The 17,224-nt window shown below is 40.6% G+C and overlaps 1 pseudogene; it reads left to right on the top strand.

Moving 5' to 3' along the window:
- Nucleotides 1-14,902, top strand: part of LOC102819926 — a 23,722-nt pseudogene extending 8,820 nt beyond the window's left edge.
- Nucleotides 14,903-17,224: the final 2,322 nt, after the last annotated feature.

Raw genomic sequence — 17,224 nt, forward strand, 5'->3', positions numbered from 1 at the left:
TTTCTCAACTCCATTGTAAAGTGTTTTGAAACATTTTATAATCATTTTTCTGAATTCCTTCTCAGGCATTTCCAAGGCCTGTCCTCCTTCCAGAATGGAGTCCAGGTGTACCTTTAGGTCATTTGTCTCAGACATTTTACCTTGTTTCTGGACATGTGCTGACATGGTCTTCTGCTTTTGCTTCTTGGACATGTTTAGTGATTATCTGTGGCCTTAATATTCAATTGAGAATGTGTTTTGGTATTTTTTATGCTTTCTGATTGCTTCCAAGAAGATGTGATCAGGATGTGGGCTTCCCTTTTCACTTTTCTTATTGCGTAAATCAGAGTAACTTTCACAGGTGTTGTCTGTTTGCCTGGTATATGGCAGTTGGTATTGGTTCTTGCCTGGGTTTGGGTGTTTTATAGGGTATGATTGTAGGTTGGCTGTATAGTAGCAGTTGCTGACTCTTCTTGTGTAATATAGGGAGACAAAGCATACTCCAAAGGCTAAAAGGGGGTGCATATAACAGCAAAACAGCACCAGCAAAACAAAAGAGAAAGAAAGAAAAAAAAAAAAACAAAAAAAAACAAAAAAAAAAAAGAAAACGAAAAATGCAAGCCCCAAACAAAAAAAAAGAAGAAGAGGGAGAGAAGAAAAAGAAAAAGAAAAAAAATCTGTAGCCTAATATGAGAATGACTTTAATGTCCTCTCTTCAGCTTCTTGCTTTCAAAGCTGCCTGAGAGAGTTCAAGATGCCAGTGTTGGTTGTTATGCTACACCTCAGGCTTTTTAAATTTAATTTTTGGCCTGTTTTGTTTTTAAACTCTCTTTTCCTCTCTACAGCTCTGTCCTGCCCTTTCCCATATTAAATAACAGAACAAAAACAAACAAATAAGAAACCTTCAGGGCCTGCTCTTGGGCTGAATATCTGTGTGCATGCATGGCAGAAGAACCCACCAGTGGTGAAGGTGGGGGTGTCCACTTGCTCAGGCTCCCCCTCTAGTCACCAGAATGGAGGTGTGCAAATGGTGGGCATGCCAGTGACCAGATAACCAAAAAAGAAAAAAAAGTAAATCAGAACAAAGCAAAACTGACAAAGAGTATTGTCCATTTTTGCTCCAAGGTTCCCGAGGTGTTTTTCTGTGGCGTTTCTGCTCCCCGCGCTTGGTCTTGCCATTTGGATTTGCCCAGGATGTCGGCTCTGGGCCTCTGAACCTGGCCTGGCAGATTCAAAAGTACGCGATTTTTTTTACTTCAGCTCCAATTTCCACAAGTTATAAGCCTTAAAACTTTAACAATATTCCTATCTCTGTGGTTCTGAGTTTTGGAGGTGTGCCCTGGATCTGTAGTATTGCTGACAGCGGGGTTCTCTGCACTTTCACCCTAGCCGCCATCAAGCCCTGCCTCCTGTTAGTGAAACTTTTGTATCACTGTGATGTTAAACTGGTTGCCGTGGAGCTTCCAGTCTAAGATAGTCTAGTATGAAAGTCCTGGTGATCTTCTTCTAAAAAATCAGCAAATGGAAATCCTATGGATCCCACTGGTCCAATGCCATTGTGAATGGGGCTGCCACGAGGGGAGGACTGATTACAGGGCAGCTAACAGAGAAAAAGAGGAAGACCCCCAATGAAATGGATTGGCCAGGTGGCAGCATTGATGGACTCAAGTGTGGCAACAGTAGTGAGGTTGGCCCAGGATCAGACATTGTTTCATTCTGCTGTGCATAAGGTCATTATGAGTCGGTGCCAACTCGATGGCATTTAAAAACAACAACAACAACAACAACAATAACTTCACTTATGGCCAGAATGGGGAAGGCAGGGAGATGTTTCTCAGTGAGCTTGAGAGAGACAGAACTTTTGATGCAAATATAATAAGGAGTAAAGAGAGGACTCTCCATAAAACATGACTCCTGATTTGAAAAAGAAAAGCAAAACAACAAACCAGTTGCTGTTGAATTGACTAGGACTCACAGTGGCCCCATGCATACCAGAGTAGAAGAACTAAGGGCCATAAGATTTTCAATGGCTGATTTTTCAGAAGCAAATCACCAGGTGTTTCTTCTGAGGAGCCTCTGAGCGGACTTCAACTACCAGCCATTCAGTTAGTAGTGAGTATGTTAGCCATTTAAACCACTCAGGACTGTTTAAGCAAGAGATCTAGCTAAATATATGGTTAGATATTAATCAGAGAAAATATGTCAGGGAACTTCCATTTTTAAAATCAACGTATTTACTAAATTTAATATTTAATTCAATTGTACTTTAATTTGCCTGCCATAGATTATATTTTACTTAGAAGTTGAGGCTTGAAAATGTATACTATAATCCTGAGAGCTCTGGTAGTGTAGTGGTTACGAATTGGGCTGCTAACCTAAGGTCAGCAGTTGGAAACTACCAGCTGTTCTGGGGGAGAAAGATGAGGCTTTCTGCTCCAGTAAAGATTTACAGCCTCGGAAACCCTGTACAGGTCATTATGAGTCGGAACTGACTCCACGGTATATAACAACAACAACCCTGAGAGACAGTGGAACTGCTATTTATAACTCAGAATCATGCATCGTGGATGAGCTATAATGTACAAATGACTAGTCACAGATCTGTACTCCAAGAGCAACCAATGATGATACAGCTCTCAAAAATAGGAAAGTGAGGAGTCAATCATCCCTTGACCACTGATTATGTAAATATGTTGTCATTGCTGTTATGTGCTGTCAAGTCAATTCCATCCCATCCTGACCTTAAAGGACAGAGAAGAACTGCCCCAGAGGCTTTCCTACGCCGCAGTCTTACAGGCATGTCTGCCATGGAGTAGCTGGTGGGTTTGAGCCTCAGACCTTTCACTTAGCAGCTGAGCACCTAACCACTGTCTCCTTGTGTACATTTGGCTTCTTGTTATATGTCCTAATGAGGGAAGGCCATAGTGACTTTTTACAGTAGGAGGTGGCTGACTTTGTTAGGATGATGTGTTTTGAGATGATTTAACACTGAACCAGACTGCCCAAATGGGTGTGTGGCCATGGACTATGAAAGGATTGTGCCAATGAAAAAGTAGAGCGAATTACATATGAAAGATTAGAGTCCCAGACCAAAGAAACGAACCCTCGAAGGAAGGGCAGAGAAAGTTAAAATACAAAACCCTCAAATCCAGTGCCTGTTAATGACTCCAAATTGCACAGAGAAAACACGTTCCTAGAAGCATGAAATTAGGGAGGTAGGTGTCCAAAGAGCAGGCAATTCTGATTAGAAATCACAAGAACTGTCTACAGAGCCCAAGGAACAAAGGGCCCTGTTCCGTCACAGCCTAATTGGACTACTAAGGCCAGCCAAGGACCAAAAGTGACTTGGACTTTGAGACCAGTCATGAGTCAGGAGGTCAGGGGCCTGAGACAGGGACTTAGGACTAATAAGAAGAACAAAGACAAGGGAAGTCCAGAAATGGATGTTTGGGACTTTTAATTGTTTCCAGACATTCGAGAAAGTTCAAATGATGCAGTTTCCTGTTGGCTATATTTGGCTTGTTTCTGATGTTGTGAGCACTGGAGTTTTGCATTTGAAGGAGCAAATATTCTGGGCTGAAGTGAACCAGGGGATGGGAAAGAAAAAGAGTGAGGTTATCTGAGCTACAGTGGCTGACTTCTGACTTCTGTCATCACCAGAATTGCCCTCCCCAGCACTGGATGGACTCAGCTTCATTCTTTTTCATCACCATTCCAACGGTATGGTAGCAACACGCCTGGAGGTCAGGAAGGCCCACGTTAGTGAGAAGGCTACAGAGATTGGGGAGAGACCTACTAAGGTCTCTCAGTGAGTATTTTTCTACTTTTGTGGACATAACAGCTGTCAGAATACTGTGTGTGTTTCTCTACCCCTTTAATCTATGAAAACGCACTTGGCCTTTACTGATACAACTAAAGAACCTTCTCAACCTCACCAGTGAAAGAAGTATTTCCTTTTACTCTTACAAAATGGAATTTTTGGAATGTTTAGATTACAGTCAAGTATTTCTGGTACTATAATAACAATAACAATGAGAATGTCAACATCAACAAATGCAGACACTTACAGAACAGTTATTGTATGTCAGACATGATTCTATGCATTTTACATGTATTATTAGTGTGATGAAGCTCACTACAACTGTATTAAAACCAAACCACAAAACCAAATCCACTGCCATTGAGTTGATGCCAACTAGTAGCGACCCTATATAGGATTTCTGATACTTTAAATCTTTATGGGAGCAGACAGCCTCATCTCCGTCTTGAGTAGTGGCTGGTAGGTTTGAACTAGTGACCTTGCAATCAGCATCCCAGCACCTAACCCCCAGTGGCCACAAAGGCTCCTTAGAACTTTATTGTTGTTCTGACACATAGTGACCCTATAGAGGGTTCTGAGGAGCAGCTGGTGGGGTTGAACTGTTGACCTTGTGGTTCACAGTCCAGTGCTGATTCTAGAGCTCCATCAAGTCTATTTTGATTCATTTGTTGTTGTTGTTGTTATGTGCCATGGAGTCGGTTCCGACTCATAGTGACCCTGTACAGGGTTTCTGAAGCTGTAAATCTTTACGGGAGCAGAAAGCCTCATCTTTCTCACATGGAACAGTTTTGAACTGCTGACCTTGTGGTTCGCAGCCTGGTTTGTAACCACTATGCTACCAGAGCTCCTTATTTTATAGTGAACCCATATGTTAGAGTAGAATTGGCCTTTAGGGTTTGCTAGACTTGAATCCTAATTGGAGCAGAGCTTGCCAGGTCTTCCTCCTGTAGAGCCCCTGGGCGGGCTTGAATTACCAATTTTGGTTAGCTATGTGAATCGGGCTGTGAACCTCAGGGTCAGCAGTTCAAAACTACCAGCGGTTCTGCGGGAGAAAGATGAGGCGTTCTGCTCCCGTAAAGATTTACAGCCTCGGAAACCCTGTGCAGGGTCACTATGAGTTGGAACCGACTCCATGGTACTTACAACAACAACCAAACGCTTAAATTTACACAAGTCAGATTATAAGCCCAAGTGTTGCTGATGCAGAGGGTGAGAGTGCTCTTCCAAAGTCTGATTTTGGTATATTTAATTGTTGTTAGAGTCCTGGTGTGGTTCTGTGGGTCAATGTGCTGGACTACAAGGTCAATCTAGCAGAATTAAAAATGTTCCTGAGCAATAGTACACAGTATGCCTCTACCCCACAGACCCTCCTCACAATATATGTCGGAGACCAAGAGTGTACGAGAGCCAGTGACATTTGAGTTAGAGTATATAGGATTCAGTCCTTTTATCTCCACAAAGTCACTTGAAATTCTAGATGTCACTTTTAATTCTCTTAGTCTCAAAAGGTACTAGTAACTTTCTTGCCTAAATTTTAAGATTTGGGTACTATCAGATGAAAGGAGTGTAAGAAAGGGATTGGTAGATTGTGAAGTAGTGTAGAGCTCTAAACAGTACGTGAGGCTCCCGGGAAACCTCTTAGCCGGGCAGCCTCTAGCAGGACTGTAGCGGCACTCTTAATTTTGAAGAGCAGCACATTCATTCTTTGATGTCACTGGGAAAGTAAAAACAAGAAGCACCCAGCCCAGTAATGGTGGCTTAGAGTGATGGACTCAGCACTGAACTGCAAGGTCAGTGGTTCAAACCTACCAGCTGCTCCTTGGAAACCCTATACAGGGTCACTATGAGTTGGAACACGTGAGGGTACTTATCAGCAACAACAACAACATTTTGATAATGTGGACTCCTGGTGTGGTGCGATAGGAAAAGCACAGGACTGTGAATCATAAGGTTGACAGTTGAAGCCACTCCTGGGAAACCCTAGACAGGGTCACTATGAGTTGGCAACAGCATGTAATTATGTTCCCTTTGGGAAAAACCATAAAAGGTTCTCAGAGGTGATGATGACATTAGAGGGCACTGGTGAATGTCCATCATTTTCGGGTTTATTCCACTACATTCCTTGCATTATCTTTCAGGAAAACTTCCAAATAATACAAATAACTCTTAGACTGTGAGTCTTACTCTTAAGACAACCAGGGATTCAAACAGAAAGTTTCCTCTTCAGAAAACTTACGTGAGCACTTCTGAACTCAAGGCCACAAGCTTAACTTCACATCAGTGTGACTAATTCTTCTACTAATGACTGTTCAAAGGATGGCGAGAAAGACATTGGTCAAAATGGGAAGATCCCAGGAGCCACATCAGTCTCAAATTATAACCACAGCAGACATCCTCTGACTGGTCCAGTGACTTCAATAGATAACAAGGAACACATAAGTCTTAGAGAGTATACTTGAGTGAAAACTAGAAGAAAACTTGTTTAGAAAAAGAATTATCCTGGGAAACTTGCACTGAAAGATAAGCCATTTGAAAGTGCTAAGAATTATTGAAAACACACTTTCTATATTTATTGCATTGTTGTTGTTAAGGGCTGTAGAATTGGTTCCGACTCATAGTGACCCTGTGTAGGGTTCCTGAGGAGTGGCTGGTGAGTTTGAACCACTGACTTTGCGGTTCAAACCGATCTTAGAGGGGTCCATATGAAATCAATAAAGACTATTTAGATTTCTGAGATTCATTCAAGTAATTGTTCAATTTTTTCCCTCCTTACTAGTGATCTGAACTTGAACTATTAATTTCTGACACAGTTATATTGACTTCTTTGTTGACTTGTCAATATATCCTAATTTTGTCACCTTGGGATTTCTAAATTTTGAGGACTTACGGTTAGAAACCTACACATTTATGATTACTATAACTTCATGATGGATTAATTCTGTTGAAGTAAAAACTTCTTTTATGTATTGTTTTCACTCTCTCGACTCATGATATCTGGGCTGCGAACCACAAGGTCCTCGGTTTGAGCCACATACTCTGGGGGAGAAAGATGAGGAAAGCCTCGGAAACCCTATATAGGGTCACTATGAGTCACAACTGACTTGAATGCACTAACAACAACATTCAGGATATACAGATTATATATTGATTCTTTCTAGGGGTACTATAAATTTCTAACATTAACATTTAACTACATATTTTTCTAACAAAGTCTAATGTTTTCTAGGATTATAATCTTTCCTTCTTACTTTCATACACTTTGACATCCTATACTACAATTTCATTGGTTAACTTTGTCATTTGAAGTAAGAGAGTTTTTAAATTAAAATATAATAACTATAATAAATCAATCAATATAAACCGCAAAATAAAACAACAAAAAATAAAACAAGAATACGAAAACAAAATATAAAAAAGGAAAAAAATGTAAAAAGATAATATATCAATTCTGTGATTTGTGCTGTTGGTGCAATTTCATTCTGCGTATCTGTGCTTGCCTTCCTTCTTTCTGAAGCACATTGTGTAGCAGTGTTCTGGGGAGCTCTGTGGTGGTAAGTGGTCACAGTCTTTACAAGTTTGGAAATGGCATTATCCTCCATCCCCACCTGACTCTCTATTGAAAACTTCAAATGTATTTTCATATTTAACTAAAGTTTAGAAGTACATTCACCACAGAGTTTCTATCACTATATAAATTTCCTTTAAAATGTGCAATCTTTTCATTTTAAAATAATTTTACCCCAAATTTAAAAGATATAGGGATTCTTTTTAAAAGCACACTAGATTCTGCTGTTTGAACATGTCAATTCTTATTTTGCTTAGTATTTCCTCTTAGTCATATTTTGTCAGCTGATAGCATTTCTCAACAAATGACTCGACGGCACTTAACAACAACAACAACTATATAGCACTGTGGGTTAATGGGCTGTACTATGTGGTCGGCAGTTCAAGCTCACCAGCTGCTCCTTGGAAACCCTATACAAGGTCACTATGAGTCAGAACCAAGTCGACGGCACTTAACAGCAACAACAACAGCATGCTAAGCATTATGCTGCATGAAGCTTGGAGTCCTGGTGTGGCACTGTGGGTTAAGATGCTGGACTGCAAAGTCGGTTTGAACTACAAGGTTGGCGGTTCAAGCTCACCAGCCGCTTTTCGAAAACCCTATACAGGGTCTCTATAAGTGAGAACAAACTCAATGGCACTTAACAGCAGCACTGGGACAGACTGTCAGAGTTTTCAGGTAGCTTTCTGTCCAGTAAATGATACCATGTAAGTAAATAATGCAATACCATGTGGAAAGTCATCCAGGCCCCACTGAGCTGGAACCTAACGGGTAAGAGGAGCCCTGCTGGTAGATATTAGGTAGAGGGCATTCCATATTGCCACAATGTCAAGAAAGATAATTGTGGAAGAAGAGGCGGGAAAGGTAGACAAGGGTCTTACATGACATGGAAAGGCATTTGGGCATTCATTCTGGACACAGTGCAAAATTAGAAAGAGTTTCAGTGGGAGAGTAACACAATCACATTTGCATTTCAGAAATTATTTTGGTCAACAAATTTATAGTTGTTGTTAAGTGTCATCAAGTTGGTTCTGCCATATAGTGACTCTGTGTAGGGTTTCCAAGGAATGGTTGGTGTGTTTGAACTGTTGACCTTGTGGTTATCAGTCCAGTGCTTATCCTACAGCTCCACACCAGGAGGCTGTTGTTGTTGTTAAGTGCTTCTGAGTCAGTCCTGACTCCCATTAACCCTATATAGGGTTTTCAAGACTTTTAAAATCTTTTTGGGAGCAGCAAGCTGCATCTTTCACATAAGAAGGGGCAAACCCATAAAACAGATAAAACCATTTGGAGGCCAAGACAACACTGAAACAAGTCTGAATTGGGGATTGTAGCAAATGTGAAGAATGAGGAAATAAAACTTAGGGTTACGGAAAGAAATTCAGAATGATTATACAATATGGAGAAGGCTGGGTGGGAGACAGAGACCTGAAAGTTGAGTCACTTCCAAGATTCTGATTTAGTATACTGAATCAACAATATTTCCATTAACAGATAGGAAACTTGGATCAAAGGAGTAGGAACAAGATGGAGGAGAGATAAGAACATAACTTGGGGTCATTGTGTTTGAAGGATCCATGGGGCTCCTGATGGACAGTTAGAGTTCTATTGGATATGTAGAGTTGGGAGACATCAAAACCGTGCATGTGGACTTTTGTTTAAGGCTGATTTAGTTGGGGTGAGGTAGGCGGGGTGGGTGAGTGAAGGGGACAATAAAAACCTGACGGCAATGGATAGAAAAATGTGAATGCAACAAGAAGGCAGAGAGTAAGCAGAGACTGGAATGAAGGTTTGACTGTAACTGGGTCACCATGAGATTGAATCAACTCCATGGAAACTAGTTTTTTGTTGTTGATTTTTTAAAGACAGGTACAAAGCCAGTGGATGGACTTCTTGAATTCAAAGAGGCTTGACTATGTTTTTAGGCCACTGAGTAGACAGTTCTAGAATAGACAAGGGTGAATGATGGGAGAGACATTCATCTATGAAGTAAGGACAAAGGGTAAAAGGAAAGGATGGGATAGAGAAAAATGCAGAAATTAACATGGGACTAGAGAAAAAGTACTTCTCCTAAGAAGTTGTTGTTGTTAAGTGCCGTTGAGTCAATTTCGACCCATAGCGACCCTGTACTTGGTTTCCGAGGGTGTAAATCTTTACGGGAGTAGAAAGCCTCATCTTTCTCCCATGGAGTGGCTCGTAGTTTCGAACCGCTGACCTTAAGGTTCGCAGCCCACTACACTACCAGAGCTCCTTAGAAGAGAGGGAAGGAAAAGAAGATGGGTAAAGATAGAATAACATTGCAGATGGGAGGTGGAGAATGAAGAACTTCTATGACTATTAACTTTGAGGTTCAGGAAATGATTTCAACTGCTGGTTATGGGAAAGGTACATAAGGTTCTTGGGAAAAGTCAAGAAATGTGAGTGGACTTGCCAAGAGAAAGTGAAAAAAGAATCCGCTGTGGCAAGCAAAGGATTGCCCAAAATCACTGGAAACAGCAAGGGGATGTGCAGTTCCATAATTTTCTCCCAGTTGCCCTCAGCCAACTGAGGAAAGAAGCAGAGAATACATATTTAAGGGGATTTTTTTTATTTTTATTAGGCATGGAAAAAATACATTAACAACCATTACTGATACAGACTGATTTGCAGAATGATCTAAATCAGTCCGATGTAGGCATGCAGGCATAGGCAGTGTTAAACAGTGCGAGGTGCCCCCTGTGTGTAATGATTCTGTACTCCACGGAGTAAGGTAGAATGTATGCTCCCTGTAGGCAGACAGAGCTTGAAGAAAGCTGAGCATACACTCTCTGAAAGAAGGCAAAACCCAAAGAGGATTTAGGAAGAGTTGAGTTAAGTATGCATAGATCCACTTCCAATATTCACCAATCAGATTTTTAATCTCCTGAAAGGAGTGTATGTATGAACAAAATTGAGCAATTTCATTCCACTAGAGGTCTTGACACATGGAGGATGACTAGGGAAAGTGTTTCTTCTACCTTAACGGAGACAAAGGAAGAACAGAGAGAACAGAAATGATGTATTACAAATAGAGCGATTTTAACGAGCGACACAGCTAGAAAGGGCACAAATGTGGTCAGGAGAAACTGATAAATATAAGAACAAAGAACTGGAAAAGATACGATATCTAAGAATCTGTTTTATGGGGTTACTAGGAAAGAGGGAGGATATTGAAGCTTAAAACTTCAGAAAGCAAGCAGCTCCAATGTGGCCATTGAAGTAGGATGAAGCGGAGTATGGCTTCAGGGCACTGTGGCTGATGACATTCCGAAACTAAGAGGGAAGGGGACTAGATTTACTGACCACATAGACATTCAATTCACTCCTGTTTTTGTGAAAGGCGAAGTGTAGGAGGAAGACAGTGAATCAAATGACAGAGTTCTCAAAGAATGTAAAGCAATAAGCTGGACCAGGTGAATCGATGACAGCAATAAGGGGAGAGGTGATATGACACAGATACTGGATGAAGGTAAGAGAAGATTTTGTTTCTGGGTCAAATAAAAACTGCTTTAGTAGCCACAGGGGAGTTAAGAGGATGCATTCACTGTCTTTCTTCACCGCTATCACTGGCGCATAGAATAATGAGAAGCCCTCATTCAGGGATTGCAAATGTGAAACTCCTGTCTGTTCATACTGTGCTCTTGAGTGTTCAGAATTAAACAGAATAATGTTGAAGTGCCATGTAGATCTTGTAGTCTAGCAAGTCCCAAATCATACAGCTTTCCAGTGCACCCTCTCCAACAAATTCTCAATACCCACACATAACTCATAATACAGAAACCTACTTAACCTGCATTAACCAAAAGTTTCCTAATTGAAATGACTAAAAACTTGGTTAAGGTTACTAGCAGGTTAAGAATAAAATCCAAGTATTCTGAATTTGAACAGAGGGATCTTTTCAAGCATCCAGTGATGTTTTAAATGTGTTCCTTGGTCCACAACGCTGAGACCAGAAGAATTAGATGGTGTCTGGCTACCATTACCATTCTCTGAAAGGAAACCCATTAGAAGGTTCGGGCTAGAGTGGTAGAAAATGTACAACAAACTTAAAGTCATAAAATAGACCAGCCTTACTTGTCAGATAGAGATTGGTGGGACCCTTGAGACTGTGTCCCTTAGCCACCTTTCAGATCTGGAAATGAACTCTCCTCTACGGATCAATTTTCCACCAAACAATACATAGATCTATAAGGGGAATTGTAACACTATGGAGGTACACACCCCTTAGCACAATCAGCCATTTTAGATCAAAAGGGCAACATTAACCCAAGGGCAAATTCAGAAGGATTACAAAAGGAGAAATAAAAACAGTAAACACAGGGAAGAAGTATGATAAGTGACGTTAGATTGTGCAGATTGTGATCAATGAGATGAAGCAAAATGTGCATGAATTGTTAGTGGAAGACTGATCTGCTCTGTAAACCTTCACCTGGTTCACAGTAAAAAGCTGACAAAATAAAAGTGTTCCTTGGAACACTTGTTCACTGTTTTTATTTCTCCTTTTGTAATCCTTCTGAATTTGCCCTTGGGTAAATGTTGCCCTTTTGATCTCAAATGGCTTATTGTGCTAAGGGGTGTGTACCTCCCTAGTTATACTATTCCCCTTATAGACCTATGTATTGTTTTGTGGAAAATTGATCCATAGAGGTGAGTTCGTTTCCAGATCTGTGATACCTCAGGAGCCATCAGATGAGAAAGGAAGAGATGGTACTTTTCATATACCCACCTTTTCAATCTAGACAGCTTTGATTGTATCTGCTTCATATAGTGGTGTTTCATTTAAAAATTGTTAATATTTTAAAGTAGTGTACCACCAGAATCTTATATAGTTTAAGTGCCATTGAGTTGGTTCCAACTCATACTGACCCTATATAGGGTTTCCAAGGAGTACCTGATGTGTCTGAACCTTTGATCTTGTAGTTAGCAGATCATATGTTGTTGTTGTTGTTGTTAAGTGCCATCGAGTCGGTTCCGACCCATAGCGACCCTGTACAGGGTTTCCGAGGGTGTAAATCTTTACGGGAGTAGAAAGCCTCATCTTTCTCCCGCGGAGCGGCTGGTAGTTTCGAACTGCTGACCTTAAGGTTCGCAGCCCGATTCGTAACCACTACGCTACCAGAGAGCTATATAAAGTCCTGGTATGGCGTTGTGGGTTAATGTGCCAGACTTCAAAGCCATTTGAACTTCAAGTTTGGCGGTTCAAGCTCACCAGCTGCTCCTCAGAAACTCTATAAGGTTTGCTATGGGTTGGAATTGACTCGACAGCACTTAACAACAACAACAACATACCTTATCTGCTCTCAGAATTCAACACTTGATTTCAGTGTATATTATACATTTTCAAGACCAACACTGTCTCTGACTTCATGAAAGCTGGGTATAAATTCTGACTTTGATAGTTTTTCTACTATGATTGAAGAGATCACTAAGAAGGCTGCTACCTCATTTCTCTTGCTTTGTAGGTAATTTATTATTACTATTATTTTACCAGTTTTACCGCTTTTGAGAATTTTCTCTTTATCTTGTGTTATTTTATCTGTTTCATTTTTATCTAATATGCTAAAATGGGATTGGTACTTCTGAGTATAAAGTTGTCATTATCATCTTTCTTGGTATTTGAAATCTATTTTAAAGTTAAATGATTTAAAATGATTTAAAAATGTTTTAGATAGAAAATACATAATTTATTAGATTGACTTTACAAATGATCACAGATCAATTTTAGGCATTTCTTGAGTACAGACCATGAGTGTTTTTTTTTTACCAAAGAGCAACGTATGTAGCAGAAAACATGATATGAATTTAGTTATTAGGACAATACACAGGGCTAGACAATTAAAAAAATATATTGCATAACTATTCTAGCTGCATTCTGTGACATGTCTTCACAATTCCATACACATTTTTAGCATTTAGTAGTTACTTTTTCTTTTACTTTATGTTGTGAATTCTGTGAAAGTTTAGAGAGCAGACTATCTGTATTATATTCAACAATCGATACATATTTTGTTTCATCTTATTGATTGCAATTCCTTCAGTGTAATGTCATGTATCCAACTTCCTTCTTGTGTTTCTGGTTTCCATTCCCTCTTCTTTCCTAATTCTTCTTCATTTTATTCTTGGCCACATGCTGCCCTTTTAATATCACATGGTTGATTATTCTAAGGTGTGTACTTAACTAATGTTATTGTTTCCCTTGTTGTTGTTAAGTGCCATTGTTCTGTCTAGGATATCCTAGGAGCAGCTGGTAGGTTTGAACTGCCAACCTTGTGGTTTGGTCCAGTGCTGATCCTATAGCGGCTCACAAGGGTTTCCCTAGCAGTCACTTTTTAATACTGAAAAGTTGTAATTGTAGCTTTATTTCCGTTACCCTACCATCATAGTCTTAAAATAATCTATTATACATTCTTTGAGGGAGCAGGATACGAAGTTTTATTTTTGTGTAAGTAGAGCTTTAAAGAAGTAGTTTCTATACTACGGGTCACACTTACAGAGTTGATACATGATGGTTGATTACTTTGAGGTTGTTAAAGACTAGTTTTAACATAGGCTCATTACAAATTCCTTCAGACATCTAGTGCTCATTTTTCTTAAATAAACAAATGGGGGGAAATGAAATGTGGGCAATGGTTTTAAGGATTTCTTTAGATCAAACAGAACATAAACTTGGCTTGGCATCTTTTTTATGAACGCAGTGTTCATACTGACATTCTTCAAAATACAGCCCATTCTTGGTAATCAAAGGAGATCTGGTAGAATAGTAGATCATATGTTGGGCTGCTAACCATGAGGTCAGCAGTTCGAATCCACTAGCTACTCCATGGGAGAAAGGTGATGGTTTCTGCTCTGTAAAGATTTATAGCCTTGGAAACCCTATGTAGGGTCACTATGAGTTGAAACTGACTCAACAGCACACAACCACCCACCACCGCCTTGGTAACGGGAAGGTAATACACATATAATGTAATCCCCTCTATGTAGGGTTTAGGTAACTTACCCTTTTTTAATTTTTTTTATTTTTTATTCTTATCAATACAGCATTTACTTACCTTCCCTCTGTAAAACCCGGAGCCAATTACTTTCCCCAGACTGCCTGGGGAGGTACAAGGAAAGGAATATGTAGGGCAGATGAGACATGGACAGAAAGAACTTGGGAAGTGGAGATGACTCCTTCACGTGGTGATGAGGATGAGAAAGGCCACCATCAGACACAAGACCCCCATAGCCTCCGAGAGGGCAAAGCCCAGAACGGCATAGGAGAAGAGCTGCTGCTTCAGAGAAGGCTTCCAAACACAGTCCCAATCCCAACTCCAGAGCCAGCCACTCCAAGTGTGGTAGCCCCAGCCCCGATGAACGTGGCTGCTGTGTCGATGTCTCTTGAGATGATGCTGGTCTGGAAGCTTCTACTAGAAGTAAGTGAGGCCAGGCCACGTGGGGCCATCAAGCCACTGGAGCGCTCATCTGTCAGTGTCTGGGGTTGTTTCAGCAGCACTGCAGACAATGGTTGGCTCAGAAGCTGAGAGGTGCTCCTGACCAGGGAAGGGGTGCGGATGAATTTGGTTTAGGTGTACATTTTCAGGAGATGAGCGGCTGTGGCAGGAAAGCTGCTCCAAGTGCAGAGAAGACAGAGAGGTAATTTTATCTTTATTTCTCTACGGCTTAACGTTCGAAGTTTAAATTAAGAAGCATTAAAATGCCAAATACAATTAATTTAAATAATTAGGTGAGACTGCTGGCAATTGTACATACAGCAAGCAGGTCTTTGAAGGAACCAATAGCTCTAACGATGCTTTTTAAAGTGTAAAGTTCAAGTACATGAATCAAACCAGTGAAAAGAGGATGACAAGGAACTAGAGGATCTACTTAGAAACGAGTGGGTTGGGAAAGTTAAAAATAGGCAAAGTTAAAAATACTTCTACACTTAGATAACAGATCTTTACTGATGATGAATGAAGATACAGAAGAGTAAGGGATAGCTGAGATATGTGAAGAAAACTCTTCACTAAACAGTTCTGAAAGTGGGATTGATACTAGTATGAACTGGGTAATTGAGAAAAGACTACGTCCAATTTCACAAATATAAAATTCTCTTTAAAATTCCTTTAAAAAATCATTTCTTCTTTGTTTATTAGGAATACTTTTTTTGTGTGTGTGAATTGAGTGATAATTTACATGGGAGAACATCGGTTTTACACTCATCATTTCACTGCAATGATTACAATCTCCTCCATGCATCATCATTCAACAGTACTTGGTTATATTCCCTCTTTTTTGGGGGAGGGGAGGGAGGTGTATACACAAAAACACTCAGGGTATGTAATAATTTAAACAACCAAAGGGTACATTATGCAAGCCTGCATCCTGGCTGCCAGCATCCAGCCTTTCTCTTTCCATGAATCTAGAGTTCTCAGCTGCTCTGTCTCTCCATGTCCTCATCTCTGCCTCCATCTCTGGTGTCACTGCTTCTCTGGATAGGGTATCACATTTCGCTCATGCTCTTCTTCCTTGATGGTCCTAGAGTCTTCTGTTTCTGGAATGTAAGATTAACTGCCCCCTCTGTTTCTGTTACAAAACTTCTACCTTTACAGTTGAGACAATTGCAATTAATCATGATAACAATTACTCACTATTGAATCATAAGAATCTTATTCCTATTTCCTTTCACCAGACCAATCTAGACAAGATGAAAACTATTCAGTGGGGACTCTACCTTCCCTTACACACTCATAAACTGAATTCCCTCTTGAAAACTTGTAAGCCAGTCATTTTGTGCCTTTATCGTAGTGGTTACGAATCGGGCTGCGAACCTTAAGGTCAGCGGTTCGAAACTACCAGCTGCTCCGTGGGAGAAAGATGAGGCTTTCTACTCCCGTAAAGATTTACACCCTTGGAAACCTTATACAGGGTCGCTATGGGTCGGAACCGACTCGATGGCACATAACAACAACAACAACAATTTTAGGTTGTTGTTGTTAGGTGCCATCGAGTTGGTACCGCCGACCCATAGGGACCTTATGCACAGCAGAATGAAACACTGCCCGATCCTGGGCCAACCTCACTACTGTTGCCACGCTTGAGTCCATCAATGCTGCCACTTGGCCAACCCGTCTCGCTAGGGATCTTCTTCTTTTTCTCTGACCCTTCACCTTACCAAACATGATATCCTTCTCCAGTGACTGGTCCCTCCGGACAATATGTCTGAAGTATGAGACACGAAGCTTGGCCATCTTGGCCTCTAAGGAGCACTTTGGCCTGTCCTTATCAACCCTGTATACAGAGGGGATAGGATTGATACTTGATGTGAAGACTCTTTCCTTCTCAGTTGGTTATTTTAAGCTATTACATCCATAAGTTTAGATCAAGTTCATCAAATTGTAGCAATTTACACTTGTTTCCTTTATCAAAGATTTAAAAAAATTTTTTTTTATCTTCCTTTAGTTGAGTTCTGATTATCAAGCCATCGAGACTAGGTCAAGTGGATACTATCTGCAGGTTTGGGTGTTCTTGTGCACATCCTCTCACTTCATATCAGCTGGATACTTCACTCTCAGCTCTAGCCCTCTGTGGCTATGGCCTTGTCCATGGACTCAGGTGTCCCCAGGTTTCATCACACTTTGTACTAATCAGCCCTTCCTCTTCTCTCTCTCATCTCTAGGTCAACAGAAGTCTGTGGAACGTGGTCAAACTCACCCATATCTTTATTGCTGCCTTTCTACCTCTTCCACTCACCAGTAGACCTATGTGGTCACCAGCAAGCTTACATGTCTGTTCATATGTTCCCTTTGAGTTTTAGTCTTGTAGGGAAGTTTGTCCTGAAGGGACTTGATTGCTTGCCTTGATGG

Source organism: Chrysochloris asiatica, unplaced genomic scaffold (assembly GCF_000296735.1).
Source record: "Chrysochloris asiatica unplaced genomic scaffold, ChrAsi1.0 scaffold00006, whole genome shotgun sequence".
Taxonomy (NCBI): domain Eukaryota; kingdom Metazoa; phylum Chordata; class Mammalia; order Afrosoricida; family Chrysochloridae; genus Chrysochloris; species Chrysochloris asiatica.